We start from the raw sequence: 14,838 nt of genomic DNA, 5'->3' as shown, positions 1-14,838 counted from the left end.
TCTAGCTACTCAACAGTTCATCATTGTTACAAGAGACTTCCCAAATGTTTTAAAAATGTTATCTGCTAACAGTCAAGATGAGCCAAAATTAAGTTGGCATGAAGTAACTAGAAGTAATATCATAACTAATATTTAATTACTGAGTTGTCTTATCATACAATTAGAGATGGAAATGTTGGCAACGTGACTCATTGGTATAAATTGATGGATTTATGTTCCGATTTCTCTGACTTTCCCTTCACTCTGGATTTTAATCTCACAACTGTCTATTTTAGGCATTTGAATAATACTTCAAAGTTGTTTGGATTCATCAGTTGCGCTAAATGAAGGAAATTTGAAGTCAAATATAATCATTACTTATTAAATGTACCTGGCTTCTTTTGCATTTTATCTCAGCTTTTCCTGACTTTGGGTAAAGTTTTGAATGACATTCCAGATATGAGAGCTAAAATATTTTAAAGTGTACAGCAGGTTGTAGGATGACAGAGCTATTCAAGCCACTGGAATCAAATCCCACTGCTGCCATATTTATTCTCCAAGGAGAAGATCCAGTGATATATACCAAAGTGGTTTCCTAAAGTAGATAAGGTATAAAAGAAGCTAAATTTGGTTGGTGGAAGCACACCTTAAGCTGTCACATGCAGTAGTTTAAAACAATTTATCATCAACTGATGATTGATCAGATATTAACCAACTGAAAAGGAGAAGATCCAGTGACTTATATCAAAGTGGTTTCCTAAAGTATATAAGGTATGAAAGAAGCTACATTTGGTTGGTGGAAGCACACCTTAAGCTGTCACATGCAGTAGTTCAAAACAATTTATCATCAATTCATGATTGATCAGATATTAACCAACTGAAAAAGGATGGTGATAGTATCCTGCATTAGTCACCGAGTTCTAAACAGTTCATCATAGTTGCAACAGACTTCTCAAACCTTTAAAATAATGATATCTGCTAACAGTAAAGATATTCAAATTTTAATTTTGCATGAACTAATTATGTGCCCTATCAGAACTAATATTTTACTACTTAATGCATCTCAATTTCTTTTGTTATTTCAATGAAAATAAACAAAATGCAATTCAATAAAAAATATGAATTTCTCATCGATTTTATGTTTAATAATGAACTTTCTTTTAACCTTTGCTGACATCTTTTCAATTAATACTTAAAAACAAAAAACCCTTTAATTTTGATGTTCTAGATCTGTGAGCTATCCTAATGATATGCACATGTGGTAGCATGGCTGAGCGGTCTAAGGTGCTGGATTTAGGCTTCACTCTCTTCGGAGGCGTGGGTTCAAATCCCTATGCTGCCATATTTGTTATATAAAAAGTAGGCCAGTTATTGATGTCAAACTGATTCTTTTTTTCCATTAGAAAGGATATTACCCAGCTGAAATTTGTTGGTGGAAGATTCCTCTAGCTACTCAACAGTTCATCATTGTTACAAGAGACTTCCCAAATGTTTTAAAAATGTTATCTGCTAACAGTCAAGATGAGCCAAAATTAAGTTGGCATGAAGTAATTAGAAGTAATATCATAACTAATATTTAATTACTGAGTTGTCTTATCATACAATTAGAGATGGAAATGTTGGCAACGTGACTCATTGGTATAAATTGATGGATTTATATTCCGATTTCTCTAACTTTCCTATCACTCTGGATTTTAATCTCACAACTGTCTATTTTAGGCATTTGAATAATACTTCAAAGTTGTTTGGATTCATCAGTTGCGCTAAATGAAAGAAATTTGAAGTCAAATATAATCATTACTTATTAAATGTACCTGGCTTCTTTTGCATTTTATCTCAGCTTTTCCTGACTTTGGGTAAAGTTTTGAATGACATTCCAGATATGAGAGCTAAAATATTTTAAAGTGTACAGCAGGTTGTAGGATGACAGAGCTATTCAAGCCACTGGAATCAAATCCCACTGCTGCCATATTTATTCTCCAAGTAGAAGATCCAGTGATATATACCAAAGTGGTTTCCTAAAGTAGATAAGGTATAAAAGAAGCTAAATTTGGTTGGTGGAAGCACACCTTAAGCTGTCACATGCAGTAGTTTAAAACAATTTATCATCAACTGATGATTGATCAGATATTAACCAACTGAAAAGGAGAAGATCCAGTGACTTATATCAAAGTGGTTTCCTAAAGTATATAAGGTATGAAAGAAGCTACATTTGGTTGGTGGAAGCACACCTTAAGCTGTCACATGCAGTAGTTCAAAACAATTTATCATCAATTCATGATTGATCAGATATTAACCAACTGAAAAAGGATGGTGATAGTATCCTGCATTAGTCACCGAGTTCTAAACAGTTCATCATAGTTGCAACAGTCTTCTCAAACCTTTAAAATAATGATATCTGCTAACAGTAAAGATATTCAAATTTTAATTTTGCATGAATTAATTATGTGCCCTATCAGAACTAATACTTTTCCAACTTCATGCATCTCAATTTCTTTTGTTATTTCAGTGAAAATAAACAAAATGCAATTCAATAAAAAATATTAATTTCTCATCGATTTTCTGTTTAATAATGAACTTTCTTTTAACCTTTGCTGACATCTTTTCAATTAATACTTTAAAACAAAAAACCCCTTAATTTTGATGTTCTAGATCTGTGAGCTATCCTAATGATATGCACATGTGGTAGCATGGCCGAGCGGTCTAAGGTGCTGGATTAAGGCTCCAGTCTCTTCGGAGGTGTGGGTTCAAATCCCACTGCTGCCATATTTATTATACAAAGAGTAGGCCAGTTATTGATGTCAAAGTGATTCTTTTTTTCCATTAGAAAGGATATTACCCAGCTGAAATTTGTTGGTGAAAGATTCCTCTAGCTACTCAACAGTTAATTATTGTTACAAGAGACTTCCCAAATGTTTTAAAAATGTTATCTGCTAACAGTCAAGATGAGCCAAAATTAAGTTGGCATGAAGTAATTAGAAGTAATATCATAACTAATATTTAATTACTGAGTTGTCTTATCATACAATTAGAGATGGAAATGTTGGCAACGTGACTCATTGGTATAAATTGATGGATTTATATTCCGATTTCTCTAACTTTTCTATCACTCTGGATTTTAATCTCACAGCTGTCTATTTTAGGCATTTGAATAATACTTCAAAGTTGTTTGGATACATCAGTTGCGCTAAATGAAGGAAATTTGAAGTAAAAAATAATCATTACTTGTTAAATGTACCTGGCTTCTTTTGCATTTTATCTCAGCTTTTCCTGACTTTGGGTAAAGTTTTGAATGACATTCCAGATATGAGAGCTAAAATATTTTAAAGTGTACAGCAGGTTGTAGGATGACAGAGCTATTCAAGCCGTTGGAATCAAATCCCACTGCTGCCATATTTATTCTCCAAGGAGAAGATCCAGTGATATATATTAAAGTGGTTTCCTAAAGTAGATAAGGTATAAAAGAAGCTAAACTTGGTTGGTGGAAGCACACCTTAAGCTGTCACATGCAGTAGTTTAAAACAATTTATCATCAACTGATGATTGATCAGATATTAACCAACTGAAAAGGAGAAGATCCAGTGACTTATATCAAAGTGGTTTCCTAAAGTAGATAAGGTATAAAAGAAGCTACATTTGGTTGGTGGAAGCACACCTTAAGCTGTCACATGCAGTAGTTCAAAACAATTTATCATCAATTCATGATTGATCAGATATTAACCAACTGAAAAAGGATGGTGATAGTATCCTGCATTAGTCACTGAGTTCTAAACCGTTCATCATAGTTGCAACAGTCTTCTCAAACCTTTAAAATAATGATATCTGCTAATAGTAAAGATATTCAAAGTTTAATTTTGCATGAATTAATTATGTGCCCTATCAGAACTAATATTTTACTACTTCATGCATCTCAATTTCTTTTGTTATTTCAATGAAAATAAACAAAATGCAATTCAATAAAAAATATGAATTTCTCATCGATTTTCTGTTTAATAATGAACTTTCTTTTAACCTTTGCTGACATCTTTTCAATTAATACTTTAAAACAAAAAACCCTTTAATTTTGATGTTCTAGATCTGTGAGCTATCCTAATCATAAGCACATGTGGTAGCATGGCCGAGCGGTCTAAGGCGCTGGATTAAGGCTCCAGTCTCTTCGGAGGCGTGGGTTCAAATCCCTCTGCTGCCATATTTATTATACAAAGAGTAGGCCAGTTATTGATGTCAAACTGATTCTTTTTTTCCATTAGAAAGGATATTACCCAGCTGAAATTTGTTGGTGGAAGATTCCTCTAGCTACTCAACAGTTCATCATTGTTACAAGAGACTTCCCAAATGTTTTAAAAATGTTATCTGCTAACAGTCAAGATGAGCCAAAATTAAGTTGGCATGAAGTAATTAGAAGTAATATCATAACTAATATTTAATTACTGAGTTGTCTTATCATACAATTAGAGATGGAAATGTTGGCAACGTGACTCATTGGTATAAATTGATGGATTTATATTCCGATTTCTCTAACTTTCCCTTCACTCTGGATTTTAATCCCACAGCTGTCTATTTTAGGCATTTGAATAATACTTCAAAGTTGTTTGGATTCATCAGTTGCGCTAAATGAAGGAAATTTGAAGTCAAGTATAATCATTACTTGTTAAATGTACCTGGCTTCTTTTGCATTTTATCTCAGCTTTTCCTGACTTTGGGTAAAGTTTTGAATGACATTCCAGATATGAGAGCTAAAATATTTTAAAGTGTACAGCAGGTTGTAGGATGACAGAGCTATTCAAGCCGCTGGAATCAAATCCCACTGCTGCCATATTTATTCTCCAAGGAGAAGATCCAGTGATATATACCAAAGTGGTTTCCTAAAGTAGATAAGGTATAAAAGAAGCTAAATTTGGTTGGTGGAAGCACACCTTAAGCTGTCACATGCAGTAGTTTAAAACAATTTATCATCAACTGATGATTGATCAGATATTAACCAACTGAAAAGGAGAAGATCCAGTGACTTATATCAAAGTGGTTTCCTAAAGTATATAAGGTATGAAAGAAGCTACATTTGGTTGGTGGAAGCACACCTTAAGCTGTCACATGCAGTAGTTCAAAACAATTTATCATCAATTCATGATTGATCAGATATTAACCAACTGAAAAAGGATGGTGATAGTATCCTGCATTAGTCACCGAGTTCTAAACCGTTCATCATAGTTGCAACAGTCTTCTCAAACCTTTAAAATAATGATATCTGCTAACAGTAAAGATATTCAAATTTTAATTTTGCATGAACTAATTATGTGCCCTATCAGAACTAATATTTTACTACTTCATGCATCTCAATTTCTTTTGTTATTTCAATGAAAATAAACAAAATGCAATTCAATAAAAAATATTAATTTCTCATCGATTTTCTGTTTAATAATGAACTTTCTTTTAACCTTTGCTGACATCTTTTCAATTAATACTTTAAAACAAAAACCCTTTAATTTTGATGTTCTAGATCTGTGAGCTATCCTAATGATATGCACATGTGGTAGCATGGCTGAGCGGTCTAAGATGCTGGATTTAGGCTTCACTCTCTTTGGAGGCGTGGGTTCAAATCTCTCTGCTGCCATATTTGTTATATAAAAAGTAGGCCAGTTATTGATGTCAAATTGATTCTTTTTTTCCATTAGAAAGGATATTACCCAGCTGAAATTTGTTGGTGGAAGATTCCTCTAGCTACTCAACAGTTCATCATTGTTACAAGAGACTTCCCAAATGTTTTAAAAATGTTATCTGCTAACAGTCAAGATGAGCCAAAATTAAGTTGGCATGAAGTAACTAGAAGTAATATCATAACTAATATTTAATTACTGAGTTGTCTTATCATACAATTAGAGATGGAAATGTTGGCAACGTGACTCATTGGTATAAATTGATGGATTTATGTTCCGATTTCTCTGACTTTCCCTTCACTCTGGATTTTAATCTCACAACTGTCTATTTTAGGCATTTGAATAATACTTCAAAGTTGTTTGGATTCATCAGTTGCGCTAAATGAAGGAAATTTGAAGTCAAATATAATCATTACTTATTAAATGTACCTGGCTTCTTTTGCATTTTATCTCAGCTTTTCCTGACTTTGGGTAAAGTTTTGAATGACATTCCAGATATGAGAGCTAAAATATTTTAAAGTGTACAGCAGGTTGTAGGATGACAGAGCTATTCAAGCCACTGGAATCAAATCCCACTGCTGCCATATTTATTCTCCAAGGAGAAGATCCAGTGATATATACCAAAGTGGTTTCCTAAAGTAGATAAGGTATAAAAGAAGCTAAATTTGGTTGGTGGAAGCACACCTTAAGCTGTCACATGCAGTAGTTTAAAACAATTTATCATCAACTGATGATTGATCAGATATTAACCAACTGAAAAGGAGAAGATCCAGTGACTTATATCAAAGTGGTTTCCTAAAGTATATAAGGTATGAAAGAAGCTACATTTGGTTGGTGGAAGCACACCTTAAGCTGTCACATGCAGTAGTTCAAAACAATTTATCATCAATTCATGATTGATCAGATATTAACCAACTGAAAAAGGATGGTGATAGTATCCTGCATTAGTCACCGAGTTCTAAACAGTTCATCATAGTTGCAACAGACTTCTCAAACCTTTAAAATAATGATATCTGCTAACAGTAAAGATATTCAAATTTTAATTTTGCATGAACTAATTATGTGCCCTATCAGAACTAATATTTTACTACTTAATGCATCTCAATTTCTTTTGTTATTTCAATGAAAATAAACAAAATGCAATTCAATAAAAAATATGAATTTCTCATCGATTTTATGTTTAATAATGAACTTTCTTTTAACCTTTGCTGACATCTTTTCAATTAATACTTAAAAACAAAAAACCCTTTAATTTTGATGTTCTAGATCTGTGAGCTATCCTAATGATATGCACATGTGGTAGCATGGCTGAGCGGTCTAAGGTGCTGGATTTAGGCTTCACTCTCTTCGGAGGCGTGGGTTCAAATCCCTATGCTGCCATATTTGTTATATAAAAAGTAGGCCAGTTATTGATGTCAAACTGATTCTTTTTTTCCATTAGAAAGGATATTACCCAGCTGAAATTTGTTGGTGGAAGATTCCTCTAGCTACTCAACAGTTCATCATTGTTACAAGAGACTTCCCAAATGTTTTAAAAATGTTATCTGCTAACAGTCAAGATGAGCCAAAATTAAGTTGGCATGAAGTAATTAGAAGTAATATCATAACTAATATTTAATTACTGAGTTGTCTTATCATACAATTAGAGATGGAAATGTTGGCAACGTGACTCATTGGTATAAATTGATGGATTTATATTCCGATTTCTCTAACTTTCCTATCACTCTGGATTTTAATCTCACAACTGTCTATTTTAGGCATTTGAATAATACTTCAAAGTTGTTTGGATTCATCAGTTGCGCTAAATGAAAGAAATTTGAAGTCAAATATAATCATTACTTATTAAATGTACCTGGCTTCTTTTGCATTTTATCTCAGCTTTTCCTGACTTTGGGTAAAGTTTTGAATGACATTCCAGATATGAGAGCTAAAATATTTTAAAGTGTACAGCAGGTTGTAGGATGACAGAGCTATTCAAGCCACTGGAATCAAATCCCACTGCTGCCATATTTATTCTCCAAGTAGAAGATCCAGTGATATATACCAAAGTGGTTTCCTAAAGTAGATAAGGTATAAAAGAAGCTAAATTTGGTTGGTGGAAGCACACCTTAAGCTGTCACATGCAGTAGTTTAAAACAATTTATCATCAACTGATGATTGATCAGATATTAACCAACTGAAAAGGAGAAGATCCAGTGACTTATATCAAAGTGGTTTCCTAAAGTATATAAGGTATGAAAGAAGCTACATTTGGTTGGTGGAAGCACACCTTAAGCTGTCACATGCAGTAGTTCAAAACAATTTATCATCAATTCATGATTGATCAGATATTAACCAACTGAAAAAGGATGGTGATAGTATCCTGCATTAGTCACCGAGTTCTAAACAGTTCATCATAGTTGCAACAGTCTTCTCAAACCTTTAAAATAATGATATCTGCTAACAGTAAAGATATTCAAATTTTAATTTTGCATGAATTAATTATGTGCCCTATCAGAACTAATACTTTTCCAACTTCATGCATCTCAATTTCTTTTGTTATTTCAGTGAAAATAAACAAAATGCAATTCAATAAAAAATATTAATTTCTCATCGATTTTCTGTTTAATAATGAACTTTCTTTTAACCTTTGCTGACATCTTTTCAATTAATACTTTAAAACAAAAAACCCCTTAATTTTGATGTTCTAGATCTGTGAGCTATCCTAATGATATGCACATGTGGTAGCATGGCCGAGCGGTCTAAGGTGCTGGATTAAGGCTCCAGTCTCTTCGGAGGTGTGGGTTCAAATCCCACTGCTGCCATATTTATTATACAAAGAGTAGGCCAGTTATTGATGTCAAAGTGATTCTTTTTTTCCATTAGAAAGGATATTACCCAGCTGAAATTTGTTGGTGAAAGATTCCTCTAGCTACTCAACAGTTAATTATTGTTACAAGAGACTTCCCAAATGTTTTAAAAATGTTATCTGCTAACAGTCAAGATGAGCCAAAATTAAGTTGGCATGAAGTAATTAGAAGTAATATCATAACTAATATTTAATTACTGAGTTGTCTTATCATACAATTAGAGATGGAAATGTTGGCAACGTGACTCATTGGTATAAATTGATGGATTTATATTCCGATTTCTCTAACTTTTCTATCACTCTGGATTTTAATCTCACAGCTGTCTATTTTAGGCATTTGAATAATACTTCAAAGTTGTTTGGATACATCAGTTGCGCTAAATGAAGGAAATTTGAAGTAAAAAATAATCATTACTTGTTAAATGTACCTGGCTTCTTTTGCATTTTATCTCAGCTTTTCCTGACTTTGGGTAAAGTTTTGAATGACATTCCAGATATGAGAGCTAAAATATTTTAAAGTGTACAGCAGGTTGTAGGATGACAGAGCTATTCAAGCCGTTGGAATCAAATCCCACTGCTGCCATATTTATTCTCCAAGGAGAAGATCCAGTGATATATATTAAAGTGGTTTCCTAAAGTAGATAAGGTATAAAAGAAGCTAAACTTGGTTGGTGGAAGCACACCTTAAGCTGTCACATGCAGTAGTTTAAAACAATTTATCATCAACTGATGATTGATCAGATATTAACCAACTGAAAAGGAGAAGATCCAGTGACTTATATCAAAGTGGTTTCCTAAAGTAGATAAGGTATAAAAGAAGCTACATTTGGTTGGTGGAAGCACACCTTAAGCTGTCACATGCAGTAGTTCAAAACAATTTATCATCAATTCATGATTGATCAGATATTAACCAACTGAAAAAGGATGGTGATAGTATCCTGCATTAGTCACTGAGTTCTAAACCGTTCATCATAGTTGCAACAGTCTTCTCAAACCTTTAAAATAATGATATCTGCTAATAGTAAAGATATTCAAAGTTTAATTTTGCATGAATTAATTATGTGCCCTATCAGAACTAATATTTTACTACTTCATGCATCTCAATTTCTTTTGTTATTTCAATGAAAATAAACAAAATGCAATTCAATAAAAAATATGAATTTCTCATCGATTTTCTGTTTAATAATGAACTTTCTTTTAACCTTTGCTGACATCTTTTCAATTAATACTTTAAAACAAAAAACCCTTTAATTTTGATGTTCTAGATCTGTGAGCTATCCTAATCATAAGCACATGTGGTAGCATGGCCGAGCGGTCTAAGGCGCTGGATTAAGGCTCCAGTCTCTTCGGAGGCGTGGGTTCAAATCCCTCTGCTGCCATATTTATTATACAAAGAGTAGGCCAGTTATTGATGTCAAACTGATTCTTTTTTTCCATTAGAAAGGATATTACCCAGCTGAAATTTGTTGGTGGAAGATTCCTCTAGCTACTCAACAGTTCATCATTGTTACAAGAGACTTCCCAAATGTTTTAAAAATGTTATCTGCTAACAGTCAAGATGAGCCAAAATTAAGTTGGCATGAAGTAATTAGAAGTAATATCATAACTAATATTTAATTACTGAGTTGTCTTATCATACAATTAGAGATGGAAATGTTGGCAACGTGACTCATTGGTATAAATTGATGGATTTATATTCCGATTTCTCTAACTTTCCCTTCACTCTGGATTTTAATCCCACAGCTGTCTATTTTAGGCATTTGAATAATACTTCAAAGTTGTTTGGATTCATCAGTTGCGCTAAATGAAGGAAATTTGAAGTCAAGTATAATCATTACTTGTTAAATGTACCTGGCTTCTTTTGCATTTTATCTCAGCTTTTCCTGACTTTGGGTAAAGTTTTGAATGACATTCCAGATATGAGAGCTAAAATATTTTAAAGTGTACAGCAGGTTGTAGGATGACAGAGCTATTCAAGCCACTGGAATCAAATCCCACTGCTGCCATATTTATTCTCCAAGGAGAAGATCCAGTGATATATACCAAAGTGGTTTCCTAAAGTAGATAAGGTATAAAAGAAGCTAAATTTGGTTGGTGGAAGCACACCTTAAGCTGTCACATGCAGTAGTTTAAAACAATTTATCATCAACTGATGATTGATCAGATATTAACCAACTGAAAAGGAGAAGATCCAGTGACTTATATCAAAGTGGTTTCCTAAAGTATATAAGGTATGAAAGAAGCTACATTTGGTTGGTGGAAGCACACCTTAAGCTGTCACATGCAGTAGTTCAAAACAATTTATCATCAATTCATGATTGATCAGATATTAACCAACTGAAAAAGGATGGTGATAGTATCCTGCATTAGTCACCGAGTTCTAAACCGTTCATCATAGTTGCAACAGTCTTCTCAAACCTTTAAAATAATGATATCTGCTAACAGTAAAGATATTCAAATTTTAATTTTGCATGAACTAATTATGTGCCCTATCAGAACTAATATTTTACTACTTCATGCATCTCAATTTCTTTTGTTATTTCAATGAAAATAAACTAAATGCAATTCAATAAAAAATATTAATTTCTCATCGATTTTCTGTTTAATAATGAACTTTCTTTTAACCTTTGCTGACATCTTTTCAATTAATACTTTAAAACAAAAAACCCTTTAATTTTGATGTTCTAGATCTGTGAGCTATCCTAATGATATGCACATGTGGTAGCATGGCCGAGCGGTCTAAGGTGCTGGATTAAGGCTCCAGTCTCTTCGGAGGTGTGGGTTCAAATCCCACTGCTGCCATATTTATTATACAAAGAGTAGGCCAGTTATTGATGTCAAAGTGATTCTTTTTTTCCATTAGAAAGGATATTACCCAGCTGAAATTTGTTGGTGAAAATTCCTCTAGCTACTCAACAGTTAATTATTGTTACAAGAGACTTCCCAAATGTTTTAAAAATGTTATCTGCTAACAGTCAAGATGAGCCAAAATTAAGTTGGCATGAAGTAATTAGAAGTAATATCATAACTAATATTTAATTAGTGAGTTGTCTTATCATACAATTAGAGATGGAAATGTTGGCAACGTGACTCATTGGTATAAATTGATGGATTTATATTCCGATTTCTCTAACTTTTCTATCACTCTGGATTTTAATCTCACAGCTGTCTATTTTAGGCATTTGAATAATACTTCAAAGTTGTTTGGATACATCAGTTGCGCTAAATGAAGGAAATTTGAAGTAAAAAATAATCATTACTTGTTAAATGTACCTGGCTTCTTTTGCATTTTATCTCAGCTTTTCCTGACTTTGGGTAAAGTTTTGAATGACATTCCAGATATGAGAGCTAAAATATTTTAAAGTGTACAGCAGGTTGTAGGATGACAGAGCTATTCAAGCCGTTGGAATCAAATCCCACTGCTGCCATATTTATTCTCCAAGGAGAAGATCCAGTGATATATATTAAAGTGGTTTCCTAAAGTAGATAAGGTATAAAAGAAGCTAAACTTGGTTGGTGGAAGCACACCTTAAGCTGTCACATGCAGTAGTTTAAAACAATTTATCATCAACTGATGATTGATCAGATATTAACCAACTGAAAAGGAGAAGATCCAGTGACTTATATCAAAGTGGTTTCCTAAAGTAGATAAGGTATAAAAGAAGCTAAATTTGGTTGGTGGAAGCACACCTTAAGCTGTCACATGCAGTAGTTCAAAACAATTTATCATCAATTCATGATTGATCAGATATTAACCAACTGAAAAAGGATGGTGATAGTATCCTGCATTAGTCACCGAGTTCTAAACCGTTCATCATAGTTGCAACAGTCTTCTCAAACCTTTAAAATAATGATATCTGCTAACAGTAAAGATATTCAAAGTTTAATTTTGCATGAATTAATTATGTGCCCTATCAGAACTAATATTTTACTACTTCATGCATCTCAATTTCTTTTGTTATTTCAATGAAAATAAACAAAATGCAATTCAATAAAAAATATGAATTTCTCATCGATTTTCTGTTTAATAATGAACTTTCTTTTAACCTTTGCTGACATCTTTTCAATTAATACTTTAAAACAAAAAACCCTTTAATTTTGATGTTCTAGATCTGTGAGCTATCCTAATGATATGCACATGTGGTAGCATGGCCGAGCGGTCTAAGGCGCTGGATTAAGGCTCCAGTCTCTTCGGAGACGTGGGTTCAAATCCCACTGCTGCCATATTTATTATACAAAGAGTAGGCCAGTTATTGATGTCAAAGTGATTCTTTTTTTCCATTAGAAAGGATATTACCCAGCTGAAATTTGTTGGTGAAAGATTCCTCTAGCTACTCAACAGTTAATTATTGTTACAAGAGACTTCCCAAATGTTTTAAAAATGTTATCTGCTAACAGTCAAGATGAGCCAAAATTAAGTTGGCATGAAGTAATTAGAAGTAATATCATAACTAATATTTAATTACTGAGTTGTCTTATCATACAATTAGAGATGGAAATGTTGGCAACGTGACTCATTGGTATAAATTGATGGATTTATATTCCGATTTCTCTAACTTTTCTATCACTCTGGATTTTAATCTCACAGCTGTCTATTTTAGGCATTTGAATAATACTTCAAAGTTGTTTGGATACATCAGTTGCGCTAAATGAAGGAAATTTGAAGTAAAAAATAATCATTACTTGTTAAATGTACCTGGCTTCTTTTGCATTTTATCTCAGCTTTTCCTGACTTTGGGTAAAGTTTTGAATGACATTCCAGATATGAGAGCTAAAATATTTTAAAGTGTACAGCAGGTTGTAGGATGACAGAGCTATTCAAGCCACTGGAATCAAATCCCACTGCTGCCATATTTATTCTCCAAGGAGAAGATCCAGTGACATATACCAAAGTGGTTTCCTAAAGTAGATAAGGTATAAAAGAAGCTAAATTTGGTTGGTGGAAGCACACCTTAAGCTGTCACATGCAGTAGTTTAAAACAATTTATCATCAACTGATGATTGATCAGATATTAACCAACTGAAAAGGAGAAGATCCAGTGACTTATATCAAAGTGGTTTCCTAAAGTATATAAGGTATGAAAGAAGCTACATTTGGTTGGTGGAAGCACACCTTAAGCTGTCACATGCAGTAGTTCAAAACAATTTATCATCAATTCATGATTGATCAGATATTAACCAACTGAAAAAGGATGGTGATAGTATCCTGCATTAGTCACCGAGTTCTAAACCGTTCATCATAGTTGCAACAGTCTTCTCAAACCTTTAAAATAATGATATCTGCTAACAGTAAAGATATTCAAAGTTTAATTTTGCATGAATTAATTATGTGCCCTATCAGAACTAATATTTTACTACTTCATGCATCTCAATATCTTTTGTTATTTCAATGAAAATAAACAAAATGCAATTCAATAAAAAATATGAATTTCTCATCGATTTTATGTTTAATAATGAACTTTCTTTTAACCTTTGCTGACATCTTTTCAATTAATACTTTAAAACAAAAAACCCTTTAATTTTGATGTTCTAGATCTGTGAGCTATCCTAATCATAAGCACATGTGGTAGCATGGCCGAGCGGTCTAAGGTGCTGGATTAAGGCTCCAGTCTCTTCGGAGGCGTGGGTTCAAATCCCTCTGCTGCCATATTTATTATACAAAGAGTAGGCCAGTTATTGATGTCAAACTGATTCTTTTTTTCCATTAGAAAGGATATTACCCAGCTGAAATTTGTTGGTGGAAGATTCCTCTAGCTACGCAACAGTTCATCATTGTTACAAGAGACTTCCCAAATGTTTTAAAAATGTTATCTGCTAACAGTCAAGATGAGCCAAAATTAAGTTGGCATGAAGTAATTAGAAGTAATATCATAACTAATTTTTAATTACTGAGTTGTCTTATCATACAATTAGAGATGGAAATGTTGGCAACGTGACTCATTGGTATAAATTGATGGATTTATATTCCGATTTCTCTAACTTTCCCTTCACTCTGGATTTTAATCTCACAGCTGTCTATTTTAGGCATTTGAATAATAATTCAAAGTTGTTTGGATTCATCAGTTGCGCTAAATGAAGGAAATTTGAAGTCAAGTATAATCATTACTTGTTAAATGTACCTGGCTTCTTTTGCATTTTATCTCAGCTTTTCCTGACTTTGGGTAAAGTTTTGAATGACATTCCAGATATGAGAGCTAAAATATTTTAAAGTGTACAGCAGGTTGTAGGATGACAGAGCTATTCAAGCCACTGGAATCAAATCCCACTGCTGTCATATTTATTCTCTAAGGAGAAGATCCAGTGATATATACCAAAGTGGTTTCCTAAAGTAGATAAGGTATAAAAGAAGCTAAATTT

General features: G+C 33.0%; 7 non-coding genes across 7 annotated transcripts; all 7 read left to right on the top strand.

The window, feature by feature from the left end:
- The first annotated feature begins 2,663 nt into the window (after positions 1-2,663).
- TRNAL-AAG (transfer RNA leucine (anticodon AAG)) lies at positions 2,664-2,745 on the top strand. The gene has a single exon. It is a non-coding gene; the product is annotated as a tRNA-Leu (tRNA).
- A 1,341-nt stretch (positions 2,746-4,086) lies between these two features.
- TRNAL-AAG (transfer RNA leucine (anticodon AAG)) lies at positions 4,087-4,168 on the top strand. Its single transcript has one exon. It is a non-coding gene; the product is annotated as a tRNA-Leu (tRNA).
- A 4,187-nt stretch (positions 4,169-8,355) lies between these two features.
- On the top strand, positions 8,356-8,437 carry TRNAL-AAG (transfer RNA leucine (anticodon AAG)). The gene has a single exon. It is a non-coding gene; the product is annotated as a tRNA-Leu (tRNA).
- A 1,341-nt stretch (positions 8,438-9,778) lies between these two features.
- TRNAL-AAG (transfer RNA leucine (anticodon AAG)) lies at positions 9,779-9,860 on the top strand. Its single transcript has one exon. It is a non-coding gene; the product is annotated as a tRNA-Leu (tRNA).
- Positions 9,861-11,201: 1,341 nt separating this feature from the next.
- On the top strand, positions 11,202-11,283 carry TRNAL-AAG (transfer RNA leucine (anticodon AAG)). Its single transcript has one exon. It is a non-coding gene; the product is annotated as a tRNA-Leu (tRNA).
- A 1,340-nt stretch (positions 11,284-12,623) lies between these two features.
- TRNAL-AAG (transfer RNA leucine (anticodon AAG)) lies at positions 12,624-12,705 on the top strand. Its single transcript has one exon. It is a non-coding gene; the product is annotated as a tRNA-Leu (tRNA).
- Positions 12,706-14,046: 1,341 nt separating this feature from the next.
- On the top strand, positions 14,047-14,128 carry TRNAL-AAG (transfer RNA leucine (anticodon AAG)). Its single transcript has one exon. It is a non-coding gene; the product is annotated as a tRNA-Leu (tRNA).
- Positions 14,129-14,838: the final 710 nt, after the last annotated feature.

This window comes from Taudactylus pleione, unplaced genomic scaffold (assembly GCF_031769625.1).
Source record: "Taudactylus pleione unplaced genomic scaffold, aTauple2 ptg000016l, whole genome shotgun sequence".
Lineage (NCBI taxonomy): Eukaryota > Metazoa > Chordata > Amphibia > Anura > Myobatrachidae > Taudactylus > Taudactylus pleione.
This window is presented reverse-complemented; position numbering and strand designations above follow the sequence as displayed.